General features: G+C 57.8%; 5 non-coding genes across 5 annotated transcripts; all 5 read right to left on the reverse strand.

Annotated features, from left to right (window-relative positions):
* Window positions 1–600: 600 nt before the first annotated feature.
* On the reverse strand, window positions 601–791 carry LOC140192006 (U2 spliceosomal RNA). The gene has a single exon (XR_011883985.1). It is a non-coding gene; the product is annotated as a U2 spliceosomal RNA (small nuclear RNA).
* A 3,073-nt stretch (window positions 792–3,864) lies between these two features.
* LOC140192007 (U2 spliceosomal RNA) lies at window positions 3,865–4,055 on the reverse strand. Its single transcript, XR_011883986.1, has one exon. It is a non-coding gene; the product is annotated as a U2 spliceosomal RNA (small nuclear RNA).
* A 3,067-nt stretch (window positions 4,056–7,122) lies between these two features.
* On the reverse strand, window positions 7,123–7,313 carry LOC140192008 (U2 spliceosomal RNA). The gene has a single exon (XR_011883987.1). It is a non-coding gene; the product is annotated as a U2 spliceosomal RNA (small nuclear RNA).
* Window positions 7,314–10,380: 3,067 nt separating this feature from the next.
* LOC140192010 (U2 spliceosomal RNA) lies at window positions 10,381–10,571 on the reverse strand. The gene has a single exon (XR_011883988.1). It is a non-coding gene; the product is annotated as a U2 spliceosomal RNA (small nuclear RNA).
* A 3,072-nt stretch (window positions 10,572–13,643) lies between these two features.
* On the reverse strand, window positions 13,644–13,834 carry LOC140192012 (U2 spliceosomal RNA). Its single transcript, XR_011883990.1, has one exon. It is a non-coding gene; the product is annotated as a U2 spliceosomal RNA (small nuclear RNA).
* Between the last annotated feature and the right edge of the window lie 2,281 nt (window positions 13,835–16,115).

The following is a 16,115-nucleotide window of genomic DNA, read 5'->3' on the forward strand; positions in this document are numbered from 1 at the left end:
ATCGTTCGTTCCTTCCTTCCTTCCTTCCTTCCTTCCTTCCTTCCTTCCTTCCTTCCTTCGCCCGCCCGTCCATCCGTCCGTCCGTCCGTCCGTCGCGTCCTCCGTTGGCTTCAAGGAGCAGCTGAGAAGCCTGAGCCTGAGAAGTGGAGCGAGTGTGGCGGGACAGAAAAGGTCTTTCGGCCTGCTCCACTTCACTCTGCTTCTGTGCTTGGTGCAGGCAGCAGCCGAGTGAGCAGGCATCAGAATGAGTGCGCCGGTTGAGCAGTTTGCTTCAGGAATGAATGCCAAGGGGCATCTCTCATGAAGTTGCTGCCTTGCCTGCAGCACCTGATCTGGTTGCAGCCCGGATGTGCACTTGATCTTAGCCAAACGGCCCAGATATGATGCCCGTGCTGTTGTTGAGTTGTCTGCACATTGCGTGAGTGAGTGAGTGAGTGAGCTGTATCGACAGACAGACACAGACACAGGAGAGGTGTAGAGCAAGCAGCTCTCCTCTCTCTCCATGTGCGTGCATGCTTGTCTGTGCTGCTGTGCCGCCGCCGCCGCCTGATGGAGCTTTCGTCGTTTTTCTTTTCTTTGCTACTTTGAAATTCCCCAGAAGGGGAGTGCACCGTTCCCAGAGGCACTGCAATACCGGGTCGATGCGTGGAGTGGACGGAGCAAGCCCCTATTCCATCTCCCTGTTCCAAAAATCAATTTAATATATGGTCCCCAGATAAGGGACGTATCAGATATTAAACTGATAAGAACAGATACTACACTTGATCTTAGCCAAAAGGCCGAGAAGCGATGCAGGCGGCCTCTTGAGTCGGCTACATCCTGCCTAGCCTCTGGTGTTTAGATTGAAGCAGGAGGCCTGGCAAAGACCTTGCTGCCCTGGCCCGCTGGCAGCTCTCCCCTAGGTTGTCTGGGATCGGTGGGTGTGCTGGACAGCTGTTGCCTACCTGGTCCGTCCTGAGTGCAACTTGTCAGAGGCTATGTAAAGCTGCCAGTGATCCACCAATCATCTGGGAGTGGGGCCGTACCTACGGGCGCCTACGTCACTGGCACACTGCCTACGTCAAGGCTGCCGGCTTCCTCGGCTGGCTCCCAGGTCGGTCTCAGAGGCTGGCTCAACTTGCACTGCTCTCCTGGTCGTGGGAGGCTGGTCACGCTGTCCTGTCTGCACAAAAGTCTGCAGGGGGAGTGGGAGCAGGCCGCTCGGCCCTTCAAGGGCGTCCCTGCACTCGGCAAAGAGAGCGCGCCTCTCGGCTTTGCGTGCCCCAGCTGGCTGGCGCATCCAGCTGAACGGTCTCCTTCGGAGGCTCTGCCCTCTCCGGGAGGGAGCGAGCGGATGGGACTGCACCGGGCGACAAAGGCAGAGGCCACGTGCGCCGCTCAAGACCGGTTACGAGGTTTGTGGACGTGGCCAAAGTCCGCGGGCAGAAAAGCCTCCTGGCAAGCTTGGGAATAGGAAGATGTCAGCTACAGGTGTGCCTGAGGAGAAACAATGGGTGTGCTCTCCAAGCCGAAGGCTGAAGTGCAGCCATTCACACCTCTGTGCCTTTATTTTGATGTGTGTGGAATTACAATTGTTGAGTGGCTTGAGTTTGTTTCATCTCACAGAAGCTGTAGACTTTGCGTCTGCACAGGCTATCATTGGACACAGTGGTGTCTTCTCCCCTGCTCCCCCACCACCTTTTTTTACCAGGGTGGATGGGGGTGGGTGGGTGTGTGTGTGTGTCTGTCTGTCTCTCTGTGTCTGTCTCTGTCTCTCTCACCCACCGACACAAACACACATGGAATGCTGAGGGATCTGGCAGGGTCGGTCTGTCTCTCTCTCTCACTCACTCAATCTCACACACACACAGAGTCACAGACACACGTGCACACGGGGGTGTGTGGGGGTGGGTGTGTGTGTGTGTTTGTGTGTGTGTGTGTGTCTGTCTCTCTGTGTCTGTCTCTGTCTCTGTCTCTCTCACCCACCGACACAAACACACATGGAATGCTGAGGGATCTGGCAGGGTCTGTCTCTCTCTCTCACTCAATCTCACACACACACAGAGTCACAGACACACGTGCACACGGGGGTGTGTGGAGGTGGGTGGGTGTGTGTGTGTGTGTGTGTGTGTGTCTGTCTGTCTCTCTGTCTCTGTCTCTGTCTCTCTCACCCACCGACACAAACACACATGGAATGCTGAGGGATCTGGCAGGGTCTGTCTCTCTCTCTCTCACTCACTCACTCACTCACTCACTCACTCACTCACTCACTCAATCTCTCTCTCTCACACACACACACACACACACACAGAGTCACAGACACACGTGCACACGGAGTGCTGAGGGATCTGCCAAGCTGTACAGAGGGCAGTAAAGGGAGAAGGGCCGAGGCCCTTCATTATGCCTCTGTGCTGACGCCTGAGCAGACTGACTGGTTTTGCAGCGGGGTGGGTGCACGGATGTAGAAACAGGAGGGAGGGCACGGCAGGAGGGAAATGTGTCGCGGGCTGACGGCGGCCCTGTGCCCCACTGCTCTGCAGGTGCGTTTTTGGCCGGCATGGCTCAGTGGTGGAGTGGGTGGGCGCGTGTGCGCGCCGTGGAAGGAAAGGGGTACTGATTATGCCTTGGTTGTGAAACAGGAAACGGATCGGCGAAATGCCTGCCGGAGGGAGGCACAGTGCCGTGCGTGAAGCAGGGGCACGTGGACGGATGTGGCAATTGTGGAGACGTGCGCCAAAGCTGGACGCCGAGTAGGTAGGTGTAAGCATGAGACGTTTGAGTGATCTTGGGGTTTGGGACGTGATTCTGAGCGAGGCTAGAGATGCACTGCACTGCCGATGTATATTGGGGAGGTCTGAGTGGGTGGAGTGGGGGGTTGTGCCTCTGCCTTACCTTGAACGGTGGGCGGGGCTTTGGGCCTGGGGCAGGCAGACGCATCAGAGGAGGCCAGGAGGCCAGGCCAGGCCAGGGCAGGGCAGGTAGGCAGAGTTTTGCTGATGCTATGGCTAGGTGGTGATGCTTGTAGCTGGTCTGTCTGTCTGGGCAGGAGAGCAGCAGTCTTGGCAGTCTGGTGCAGGCGGGGAGGATGCAGGGTGCAGGAGCACCGGGCCCTGTTGTGCCGGCGGCGGCGGCGCCCCGTTGCTCTGTAGCCGGGCTCCATCGGATGCCTCCCTCCCTTCCTTCCTTCCTCCCTCCCGTCCGCGTGCCCTGGCTGCTGGCACACTTGAACGAGCCTGCCTGTCCGACAGGCTGGCTGGCTGCTGGTGAAATTGCAGCAGAGCCAGTGACTCGATATCGTTCGTTCCTTCCTTCCTTCCTTCCTTCCTTCCTTCCTTCCTTCCTTCGCCCGCCCGTCCATCCGTCCGTCCGTCCGTCCGTCGCGTCCTCCGTTGGCTTCAAGGAGCAGCTGAGAAGCCTGAGCCTGAGAAGTGGAGCGAGTGTGGCGGGACAGAAAAGGTCTTTCGGCCTGCTCCACTTCACTCTGCTTCTGTGCTTGGTGCAGGCAGCAGCCGAGTGAGCAGGCATCAGAATGAGTGCGCCGGTTGAGCAGTTTGCTTCAGGAATGAATGCCAAGGGGCATCTCTCATGAAGTTGCTGCCTTGCCTGCAGCACCTGATCTGGTTGCAGCCCGGATGTGCACTTGATCTTAGCCAAACGGCCCAGATATGATGCCCGTGCTGTTGTTGAGTTGTCTGCACATTGCGTGAGTGAGTGAGTGAGTGAGCTGTATCGACAGACAGACACAGACACAGGAGAGGTGTAGAGCAAGCAGCTCTCCTCTCTCTCCATGTGCGTGCATGCTTGTCTGTGCTGCTGTGCCGCCGCCGCCGCCTGATGGAGCTTTCGTCGTTTTTCTTTTCTTTGCTACTTTGAAATTCCCCAGAAGGGGAGTGCACCGTTCCCAGAGGCACTGCAATACCGGGTCGATGCGTGGAGTGGACGGAGCAAGCCCCTATTCCATCTCCCTGTTCCAAAAATCAATTTAATATATGGTCCCCAGATAAGGGACGTATCAGATATTAAACTGATAAGAACAGATACTACACTTGATCTTAGCCAAAAGGCCGAGAAGCGATGCAGGCGGCCTCTTGAGTCGGCTACATCCTGCCTAGCCTCTGGTGTTTAGATTGAAGCAGGAGGCCTGGCAAAGACCTTGCTGCCCTGGCCCGCTGGCAGCTCTCCCCTAGGTTGTCTGGGATCGGTGGGTGTGCTGGACAGCTGTTGCCTACCTGGTCCGTCCTGAGTGCAACTTGTCAGAGGCTATGTAAAGCTGCCAGTGATCCACCAATCATCTGGGAGTGGGGCCGTACCTACGGGCGCCTACGTCACTGGCACACTGCCTACGTCAAGGCTGCCGGCTTCCTCGGCTGGCTCCCAGGTCGGTCTCAGAGGCTGGCTCAACTTGCACTGCTCTCCTGGTCGTGGGAGGCTGGTCACGCTGTCCTGTCTGCACAAAAGTCTGCAGGGGGAGTGGGAGCAGGCCGCTCGGCCCTTCAAGGGCGTCCCTGCACTCGGCAAAGAGAGCGCGCCTCTCGGCTTTGCGTGCCCCAGCTGGCTGGCGCATCCAGCTGAACGGTCTCCTTCGGAGGCTCTGCCCTCTCCGGGAGGGAGCGAGCGGATGGGACTGCACCGGGCGACAAAGGCAGAGGCCACGTGCGCCGCTCAAGACCGGTTACGAGGTTTGTGGACGTGGCCAAAGTCCGCGGGCAGAAAAGCCTCCTGGCAAGCTTGGGAATAGGAAGATGTCAGCTACAGGTGTGCCTGAGGAGAAACAATGGGTGTGCTCTCCAAGCCGAAGGCTGAAGTGCAGCCATTCACACCTCTGTGCCTTTATTTTGATGTGTGTGGAATTACAATTGTTGAGTGGCTTGAGTTTGTTTCATCTCACAGAAGCTGTAGACTTTGCGTCTGCACAGGCTATCATTGGACACAGTGGTGTCTTCTCCCCTGCTCCCCCACCACCTTTTTTTACCAGGGTGGATGGGGGTGGGTGGGTGTGTGTGTGTGTCTGTCTGTCTCTCTGTGTCTGTCTCTGTCTCTCTCACCCACCGACACAAACACACATGGAATGCTGAGGGATCTGGCAGGGTCGGTCTGTCTCTCTCTCTCACTCACTCAATCTCACACACACACAGAGTCACAGACACACGTGCACACGGGGGTGTGTGGGGGTGGGTGTGTGTGTGTGTTTGTGTGTGTGTGTGTGTCTGTCTCTCTGTGTCTGTCTCTGTCTCTGTCTCTCTCACCCACCGACACAAACACACATGGAATGCTGAGGGATCTGGCAGGGTCTGTCTCTCTCTCTCACTCAATCTCACACACACACAGAGTCACAGACACACGTGCACACGGGGGTGTGTGGAGGTGGGTGGGTGTGTGTGTGTGTGTGTGTGTGTGTCTGTCTGTCTCTCTGTCTCTGTCTCTGTCTCTCTCACCCACCGACACAAACACACATGGAATGCTGAGGGATCTGGCAGGGTCTGTCTCTCTCTCTCTCACTCACTCACTCACTCACTCACTCACTCACTCACTCACTCAATCTCTCTCTCTCACACACACACACACACACACAGAGTCACAGACACACGTGCACACGGAGTGCTGAGGGATCTGCCAAGCTGTACAGAGGGCAGTAAAGGGAGAAGGGCCGAGGCCCTTCATTATGCCTCTGTGCTGACGCCTGAGCAGACTGACTGGTTTTGCAGCGGGGTGGGTGCACGGATGTAGAAACAGGAGGGAGGGCACGGCAGGAGGGAAATGTGTCGCGGGCTGACGGCGGCCCTGTGCCCCACTGCTCTGCAGGTGCGTTTTTGGCCGGCATGGCTCAGTGGTGGAGTGGGTGGGCGCGTGTGCGCGCCGTGGAAGGAAAGGGGTACTGATTATGCCTTGGTTGTGAAACAGGAAACGGATCGGCGAAATGCCTGCCGGAGGGAGGCACAGTGTCGTGCGTGAAGCAGGGGCACGTGGACGGATGTGGCAATTGTGGAGACGTGCGCCAAAGCTGGACGCCGAGTAGGTAGGTGTAAGCATGAGACGTTTGAGTGATCTTGGGGTTTGGGACGTGATTCTGAGCGAGGCTAGAGATGCACTGCACTGCCGATGTATATTGGGGAGGTCTGAGTGGGTGGAGTGGGGGGTTGTGCCTCTGCCTTACCTTGAACGGTGGGCGGGGCTTTGGGCCTGGGGCAGGCAGACGCATCAGAGGAGGCCAGGAGGCCAGGCCAGGCCAGGGCAGGGCAGGTAGGCAGAGTTTTGCTGATGCTATGGCTAGGTGGTGATGCTTGTAGCTGGTCTGTCTGTCTGGGCAGGAGAGCAGCAGTCTTGGCAGTCTGGTGCAGGCGGGGAGGATGCAGGGTGCAGGAGCACCGGGCCCTGTTGTGCCGGCGGCGGCGGCGGTTGCTCTGTAGCCGGGCTCCATCGGATGCCTCCCTCCCTTCCTTCCTTCCTCCCTCCCGTCCGCGTGCCCTGGCTGCTGGCACACTTGAACGAGCCTGCCTGTCCGACAGGCTGGCTGGCTGCTGGTGAAATTGCAGCAGAGCCAGTGACTCGATATCGTTCGTTCCTTCCTTCCTTCCTTCCTTCCTTCCTTCCTTCCTTCCTTCGCCCGCCCGTCCATCCGTCCGTCCGTCCGTCCGTCGCGTCCTCCGTTGGCTTCAAGGAGCAGCTGAGAAGCCTGAGCCTGAGAAGTGGAGCGAGTGTGGCGGGACAGAAAAGGTCTTTCGGCCTGCTCCACTTCACTCTGCTTCTGTGCTTGGTGCAGGCAGCAGCCGAGTGAGCAGGCATCAGAATGAGTGCGCCGGTTGAGCAGTTTGCTTCAGGAATGAATGCCAAGGGGCATCTCTCATGAAGTTGCTGCCTTGCCTGCAGCACCTGATCTGGTTGCAGCCCGGATGTGCACTTGATCTTAGCCAAACGGCCCAGATATGATGCCCGTGCTGTTGTTGAGTTGTCTGCACATTGCGTGAGTGAGTGAGTGAGTGAGCTGTATCGACAGACAGACACAGACACAGGAGAGGTGTAGAGCAAGCAGCTCTCCTCTCTCTCCATGTGCGTGCATGCTTGTCTGTGCTGCTGTGCCGCCGCCGCCGCCTGATGGAGCTTTCGTCGTTTTTCTTTTCTTTGCTACTTTGAAATTCCCCAGAAGGGGAGTGCACCGTTCCCAGAGGCACTGCAATACCGGGTCGATGCGTGGAGTGGACGGAGCAAGCCCCTATTCCATCTCCCTGTTCCAAAAATCAATTTAATATATGGTCCCCAGATAAGGGACGTATCAGATATTAAACTGATAAGAACAGATACTACACTTGATCTTAGCCAAAAGGCCGAGAAGCGATGCAGGCGGCCTCTTGAGTCGGCTACATCCTGCCTAGCCTCTGGTGTTTAGATTGAAGCAGGAGGCCTGGCAAAGACCTTGCTGCCCTGGCCCGCTGGCAGCTCTCCCCTAGGTTGTCTGGGATCGGTGGGTGTGCTGGACAGCTGTTGCCTACCTGGTCCGTCCTGAGTGCAACTTGTCAGAGGCTATGTAAAGCTGCCAGTGATCCACCAATCATCTGGGAGTGGGGCCGTACCTACGGGCGCCTACGTCACTGGCACACTGCCTACGTCAAGGCTGCCGGCTTCCTCGGCTGGCTCCCAGGTCGGTCTCAGAGGCTGGCTCAACTTGCACTGCTCTCCTGGTCGTGGGAGGCTGGTCACGCTGTCCTGTCTGCACAAAAGTCTGCAGGGGGAGTGGGAGCAGGCCGCTCGGCCCTTCAAGGGCGTCCCTGCACTCGGCAAAGAGAGCGCGCCTCTCGGCTTTGCGTGCCCCAGCTGGCTGGCGCATCCAGCTGAACGGTCTCCTTCGGAGGCTCTGCCCTCTCCGGGAGGGAGCGAGCGGATGGGACTGCACCGGGCGACAAAGGCAGAGGCCACGTGCGCCGCTCAAGACCGGTTACGAGGTTTGTGGACGTGGCCAAAGTCCGCGGGCAGAAAAGCCTCCTGGCAAGCTTGGGAATAGGAAGATGTCAGCTACAGGTGTGCCTGAGGAGAAACAATGGGTGTGCTCTCCAAGCCGAAGGCTGAAGTGCAGCCATTCACACCTCTGTGCCTTTATTTTGATGTGTGTGGAATTACAATTGTTGAGTGGCTTGAGTTTGTTTCATCTCACAGAAGCTGTAGACTTTGCGTCTGCACAGGCTATCATTGGACACAGTGGTGTCTTCTCCCCTGCTCCCCCACCACCTTTTTTTACCAGGGTGGATGGGGGTGGGTGGGTGTGTGTGTGTGTCTGTCTGTCTCTCTGTGTCTGTCTCTGTCTCTCTCACCCACCGACACAAACACACATGGAATGCTGAGGGATCTGGCAGGGTCGGTCTGTCTCTCTCTCTCACTCACTCAATCTCACACACACACAGAGTCACAGACACACGTGCACACGGGGGTGTGTGGGGGTGGGTGTGTGTGTGTGTTTGTGTGTGTGTGTGTGTCTGTCTCTCTGTGTCTGTCTCTGTCTCTGTCTCTCTCACCCACCGACACAAACACACATGGAATGCTGAGGGATCTGGCAGGGTCTGTCTCTCTCTCTCACTCAATCTCACACACACACAGAGTCACAGACACACGTGCACACGGGGGTGTGTGGAGGTGGGTGGGTGTGTGTGTGTGTGTGTGTGTGTGTCTGTCTGTCTCTCTGTCTCTGTCTCTGTCTCTCTCACCCACCGACACAAACACACATGGAATGCTGAGGGATCTGGCAGGGTCTGTCTCTCTCTCTCTCACTCACTCACTCACTCACTCACTCACTCACTCACTCACTCAATCTCTCTCTCTCACACACACACACACACACACAGAGTCACAGACACACGTGCACACGGAGTGCTGAGGGATCTGCCAAGCTGTACAGAGGGCAGTAAAGGGAGAAGGGCCGAGGCCCTTCATTATGCCTCTGTGCTGACGCCTGAGCAGACTGACTGGTTTTGCAGCGGGGTGGGTGCACGGATGTAGAAACAGGAGGGAGGGCACGGCAGGAGGGAAATGTGTCGCGGGCTGACGGCGGCCCTGTGCCCCACTGCTCTGCAGGTGCGTTTTTGGCCGGCATGGCTCAGTGGTGGAGTGGGTGGGCGCGTGTGCGCGCCGTGGAAGGAAAGGGGTACTGATTATGCCTTGGTTGTGAAACAGGAAACGGATCGGCGAAATGCCTGCCGGAGGGAGGCACAGTGTCGTGCGTGAAGCAGGGGCACGTGGACGGATGTGGCAATTGTGGAGACGTGCGCCAAAGCTGGACGCCGAGTAGGTAGGTGTAAGCATGAGACGTTTGAGTGATCTTGGGGTTTGGGACGTGATTCTGAGCGAGGCTAGAGATGCACTGCACTGCCGATGTATATTGGGGAGGTCTGAGTGGGTGGAGTGGGGGGTTGTGCCTCTGCCTTACCTTGAACGGTGGGCGGGGCTTTGGGCCTGGGGCAGGCAGACGCATCAGAGGAGGCCAGGAGGCCAGGCCAGGCCAGGGCAGGGCAGGTAGGCAGAGTTTTGCTGATGCTATGGCTAGGTGGTGATGCTTGTAGCTGGTCTGTCTGTCTGGGCAGGAGAGCAGCAGTCTTGGCAGTCTGGTGCAGGCGGGGAGGATGCAGGGTGCAGGAGCACCGGGCCCTGTTGTGCCGGCGGCGGCGGCGCCCCGTTGCTCTGTAGCCGGGCTCCATCGGATGCCTCCCTCCCTTCCTTCCTTCCTCCCTCCCGTCCGCGTGCCCTGGCTGCTGGCACACTTGAACGAGCCTGCCTGTCCGACAGGCTGGCTGGCTGCTGGTGAAATTGCAGCAGAGCCAGTGACTCGATATCGTTCGTTCCTTCCTTCCTTCCTTCCTTCCTTCCTTCCTTCCTTCGCCCGCCCGTCCATCCGTCCGTCCGTCCGTCCGTCGCGTCCTCCGTTGGCTTCAAGGAGCAGCTGAGAAGCCTGAGCCTGAGAAGTGGAGCGAGTGTGGCGGGACAGAAAAGGTCTTTCGGCCTGCTCCACTTCACTCTGCTTCTGTGCTTGGTGCAGGCAGCAGCCGAGTGAGCAGGCATCAGAATGAGTGCGCCGGTTGAGCAGTTTGCTTCAGGAATGAATGCCAAGGGGCATCTCTCATGAAGTTGCTGCCTTGCCTGCAGCACCTGATCTGGTTGCAGCCCGGATGTGCACTTGATCTTAGCCAAACGGCCCAGATATGATGCCCGTGCTGTTGTTGAGTTGTCTGCACATTGCGTGAGTGAGTGAGTGAGTGAGCTGTATCGACAGACAGACACAGACACAGGAGAGGTGTAGAGCAAGCAGCTCTCCTCTCTCTCCATGTGCGTGCATGCTTGTCTGTGCTGCTGTGCCGCCGCCGCCGCCTGATGGAGCTTTCGTCGTTTTTCTTTTCTTTGCTACTTTGAAATTCCCCAGAAGGGGAGTGCACCGTTCCCAGAGGCACTGCAATACCGGGTCGATGCGTGGAGTGGACGGAGCAAGCCCCTATTCCATCTCCCTGTTCCAAAAATCAATTTAATATATGGTCCCCAGATAAGGGACGTATCAGATATTAAACTGATAAGAACAGATACTACACTTGATCTTAGCCAAAAGGCCGAGAAGCGATGCAGGCGGCCTCTTGAGTCGGCTACATCCTGCCTAGCCTCTGGTGTTTAGATTGAAGCAGGAGGCCTGGCAAAGACCTTGCTGCCCTGGCCCGCTGGCAGCTCTCCCCTAGGTTGTCTGGGATCGGTGGGTGTGCTGGACAGCTGTTGCCTACCTGGTCCGTCCTGAGTGCAACTTGTCAGAGGCTATGTAAAGCTGCCAGTGATCCACCAATCATCTGGGAGTGGGGCCGTACCTACGGGCGCCTACGTCACTGGCACACTGCCTACGTCAAGGCTGCCGGCTTCCTCGGCTGGCTCCCAGGTCGGTCTCAGAGGCTGGCTCAACTTGCACTGCTCTCCTGGTCGTGGGAGGCTGGTCACGCTGTCCTGTCTGCACAAAAGTCTGCAGGGGGAGTGGGAGCAGGCCGCTCGGCCCTTCAAGGGCGTCCCTGCACTCGGCAAAGAGAGCGCGCCTCTCGGCTTTGCGTGCCCCAGCTGGCTGGCGCATCCAGCTGAACGGTCTCCTTCGGAGGCTCTGCCCTCTCCGGGAGGGAGCGAGCGGATGGGACTGCACCGGGCGACAAAGGCAGAGGCCACGTGCGCCGCTCAAGACCGGTTACGAGGTTTGTGGACGTGGCCAAAGTCCGCGGGCAGAAAAGCCTCCTGGCAAGCTTGGGAATAGGAAGATGTCAGCTACAGGTGTGCCTGAGGAGAAACAATGGGTGTGCTCTCCAAGCCGAAGGCTGAAGTGCAGCCATTCACACCTCTGTGCCTTTATTTTGATGTGTGTGGAATTACAATTGTTGAGTGGCTTGAGTTTGTTTCATCTCACAGAAGCTGTAGACTTTGCGTCTGCACAGGCTATCATTGGACACAGTGGTGTCTTCTCCCCTGCTCCCCCACCACCTTTTTTTACCAGGGTGGATGGGGGTGGGTGGGTGTGTGTGTGTGTCTGTCTGTCTCTCTGTGTCTGTCTCTGTCTCTCTCACCCACCGACACAAACACACATGGAATGCTGAGGGATCTGGCAGGGTCGGTCTGTCTCTCTCTCTCACTCACTCAATCTCACACACACACAGAGTCACAGACACACGTGCACACGGGGGTGTGTGGGGGTGGGTGTGTGTGTGTGTTTGTGTGTGTGTGTGTGTCTGTCTCTCTGTGTCTGTCTCTGTCTCTGTCTCTCTCACCCACCGACACAAACACACATGGAATGCTGAGGGATCTGGCAGGGTCTGTCTCTCTCTCTCACTCAATCTCACACACACACAGAGTCACAGACACACGTGCACACGGGGGTGTGTGGAGGTGGGTGGGTGTGTGTGTGTGTGTGTGTGTGTGTCTGTCTGTCTCTCTGTCTCTGTCTCTGTCTCTCTCACCCACCGACACAAACACACATGGAATGCTGAGGGATCTGGCAGGGTCTGTCTCTCTCTCTCTCACTCACTCACTCACTCACTCACTCACTCACTCACTCAATCTCTCTCTCTCACACACACACACACACACACAGAGTCACAGACACACGTGCACACGGAGCACACGGAGTGCTGAGGGATCTGCCAAGCTGTACAGAGGGCAGTAAAGGGAGAAGGGCCGAGGCCCTTCATTATGCCTCTGTGCTGACGCCTGAGCAGACTGACTGGTTTTGCAGCGGGGTGGGTGCACGGATGTAGAAACAGGAGGGAGGGCACGGCAGGAGGGAAATGTGTCGCGGGCTGACGGCGGCCCTGTGCCCCACTGCTCTGCAGGTGCGTTTTTGGCCGGCATGGCTCAGTGGTGGAGTGGGTGGGCGCGTGTGCGCGCCGTGGAAGGAAAGGGGTACTGATTATGCCTTGGTTGTGAAACAGGAAACGGATCGGCGAAATGCCTGCCGGAGGGAGGCACAGTGCCGTGCGTGAAGCAGGGGCACGTGGACGGATGTGGCAATTGTGGAGACGTGCGCCAAAGCTGGACGCCGAGTAGGTAGGTGTAAGCATGAGACGTTTGAGTGATCTTGGGGTTTGGGACGTGATTCTGAGCGAGGCTAGAGATGCACTGCACTGCCGATGTATATTGGGGAGGTCTGAGTGGGTGGAGTGGGGGGTTGTGCCTCTGCCTTACCTTGAACGGTGGGCGGGGCTTTGGGCCTGGGGCAGGCAGACGCATCAGAGGAGGCCAGGAGGCCAGGCCAGGCCAGGGCAGGGCAGGTAGGCAGAGTTTTGCTGATGCTATGGCTAGGTGGTGATGCTTGTAGCTGGTCTGTCTGTCTGGGCAGGAGAGCAGCAGTCTTGGCAGTCTGGTGCAGGCGGGGAGGATGCAGGGTGCAGGAGCACCGGGCCCTGTTGTGCCGGCGGCGGCGGCGCCCCGTTGCTCTGTAGCCGGGCTCCATCGGATGCCTCCCTCCCTTCCTTCCTTCCTCCCTCCCGTCCGCGTGCCCTGGCTGCTGGCACACTTGAACGAGCCTGCCTGTCCGACAGGCTGGCTGGCTGCTGGTGAAATTGCAGCAGAGCCAGTGACTCGATATCGTTCGTTCCTTCCTTCCTTCCTTCCTTCCTTCCTTCCTTCCTTCCTTCGCCCGCCCGTCCATCCGTCCGTCCGTCCGTCGCGTCCTCCGTTGGCTTCAAGGAGCAGCTGAGAAGCCTGAGCCTGAGAAGTGGAGCGAGTGTGGCGGGACAGAAAAGGTCTTTCGGCCTGCTCCACTTCACTCTGCTTCTGTGCTTGGTGCAGGCAGCAGCCGAGTGAGCAGGCATCAGAATGAGTGCGCCGGTTGAGCAGTTTGCTTCAGGAATGAATGCCAAGGGGCATCTCTCATGAAGTTGCTGCCTTGCCTGCAGCACCTGATCTGGTTGCAGCCCGGATGTGCACTTGATCTTAGCCAAACGGCCCAGATATGATGCCCGTGCTGTTGTTGAGTTGTCTGCACATTGCGTGAGTGAGTGAGTGAGTGAGCTGTATCGACAGACAGACACAGACACAGGAGAGGTGTAGAGCAAGCAGCTCTCCTCTCTCTCCATGTGCGTGCATGCTTGTCTGTGCTGCTGTGCCGCCGCCGCCGCCTGATGGAGCTTTCGTCGTTTTTCTTTTCTTTGCTACTTTGAAATTCCCCAGAAGGGGAGTGCACCGTTCCCAGAGGCACTGCAATACCGGGTCGATGCGTGGAGTGGACGGAGCAAGCCCCTATTCCATCTCCCTGTTCCAAAAATCAATTTAATATATGGTCCCCAGATAAGGGACGTATCAGATATTAAACTGATAAGAACAGATACTACACTTGATCTTAGCCAAAAGGCCGAGAAGCGATGCAGGCGGCCTCTTGAGTCGGCTACATCCTGCCTAGCCTCTGGTGTTTAGATTGAAGCAGGAGGCCTGGCAAAGACCTTGCTGCCCTGGCCCGCTGGCAGCTCTCCCCTAGGTTGTCTGGGATCGGTGGGTGTGCTGGACAGCTGTTGCCTACCTGGTCCGTCCTGAGTGCAACTTGTCAGAGGCTATGTAAAGCTGCCAGTGATCCACCAATCATCTGGGAGTGGGGCCGTACCTACGGGCGCCTACGTCACTGGCACACTGCCTACGTCAAGGCTGCCGGCTTCCTCGGCTGGCTCCCAGGTCGGTCTCAGAGGCTGGCTCAACTTGCACTGCTCTCCTGGTCGTGGGAGGCTGGTCACGCTGTCCTGTCTGCACAAAAGTCTGCAGGGGGAGTGGGAGCAGGCCGCTCGGCCCTTCAAGGGCGTCCCTGCACTCGGCAAAGAGAGCGCGCCTCTCGGCTTTGCGTGCCCCAGCTGGCTGGCGCATCCAGCTGAACGGTCTCCTTCGGAGGCTCTGCCCTCTCCGGGAGGGAGCGAGCGGATGGGACTGCACCGGGCGACAAAGGCAGAGGCCACGTGCGCCGCTCAAGACCGGTTACGAGGTTTGTGGACGTGGCCAAAGTCCGCGGGCAGAAAAGCCTCCTGGCAAGCTTGGGAATAGGAAGATGTCAGCTACAGGTGTGCCTGAGGAGAAACAATGGGTGTGCTCTCCAAGCCGAAGGCTGAAGTGCAGCCATTCACACCTCTGTGCCTTTATTTTGATGTGTGTGGAATTACAATTGTTGAGTGGCTTGAGTTTGTTTCATCTCACAGAAGCTGTAGACTTTGCGTCTGCACAGGCTATCATTGGACACAGTGGTGTCTTCTCCCCTGCTCCCCCACCACCTTTTTTTACCAGGGTGGATGGGGGTGGGTGGGTGTGTGTGTGTGTCTGTCTGTCTCTCTGTGTCTGTCTCTGTCTCTCTCACCCACCGACACAAACACACATGGAATGCTGAGGGATCTGGCAGGGTCGGTCTGTCTCTCTCTCTCACTCACTCAATCTCACACACACACAGAGTCACAGACACACGTGCACACGGGGGTGTGTGGGGGTGGGTGTGTGTGTGTGTTTGTGTGTGTGTGTGTGTCTGTCTCTCTGTGTCTGTCTCTGTCTCTGTCTCTCTCACCCACCGACACAAACACACATGGAATGCTGAGGGATCTGGCAGGGTCTGTCTCTCTCTCTCACTCAATCTCACACACACACAGAGTCACAGACACACGTGCACACGGGGGTGTGTGGAGGTGGGTGGGTGTGTGTGTGTGTGTGTGTGTGTGTCTGTCTGTCTCTCTGTCTCTGTCTCTGTCTCTCTCACCCACCGACACAAACACACATGGAATGCTGAGGGATCTGGCAGGGTCTGTCTCTCTCTCTCTCACTCACTCACTCACTCACTCACTCACTCACTCACTCAATCTCTCTCTCTCACACACACACACACACACACAGAGTCACAGACACACGTGCACACGGAGTGCTGAGGGATCTGCCAAGCTGTACAGAGGGCAGTAAAGGGAGAAGGGCCGAGGCCCTTCATTATGCCTCTGTGCTGACGCCTGAGCAGACTGACTGGTTTTGCAGCGGGGTGGGTGCACGGATGTAGAAACAGGAGGGAGGGCACGGCAGGAGGGAAATGTGTCGCGGGCTGACGGCGGCCCTGTGCCCCACTGCTCTGCAGGTGCGTTTTTGGCCGGCATGGCTCAGTGGTGGAGTGGGTGGGCGCGTGTGCGCGCCGTGGAAGGAAAGGGGTACTGATTATGCCTTGGTTGTGAAACAGGAAACGGATCGGCGAAATGCCTGCCGGAGGGAGGCACAGTGCCGTGCGTGAAGCAGGGGCACGTGGACGGATGTGGCAATTGTGGAGACGTGCGCCAAAGCTGGACGCCGAGTAGGTAGGTGTAAGCATGAGACGTTTGAGTGATCTTGGGGTTTGGGACGTGATTCTGAGCGAGGCTAGAGATGCACTGCACTGCCGATGTATATTGGGGAGGTCTGAGTGGGTGGAGTGGGGGGTTGTGCCTCTGCCTTACCTTGAACGGTGGGCGGGGCTTTGGGCCTGGGGCAGGCAGACGCATCAGAGGAGGCCAGGAGGCCAGGCCAGGCCAGGGCAGGGCAGGTAGGCAGAGTTTTGCTGATGCTATGGCTAGGTGGTGATGCTTGTAGCTGGTCTGTCTGTCTGGGCAGGAGAGCAGCAGTCTTGGCAGTCTGGTGCAGGCGGGGAGGATGCAGGGTGCAGG

This window comes from Mobula birostris (assembly GCF_030028105.1).
Source record: "Mobula birostris isolate sMobBir1 chromosome 11 unlocalized genomic scaffold, sMobBir1.hap1 SUPER_11_unloc_1, whole genome shotgun sequence".
NCBI lineage: Eukaryota > Metazoa > Chordata > Chondrichthyes > Myliobatiformes > Myliobatidae > Mobula > Mobula birostris.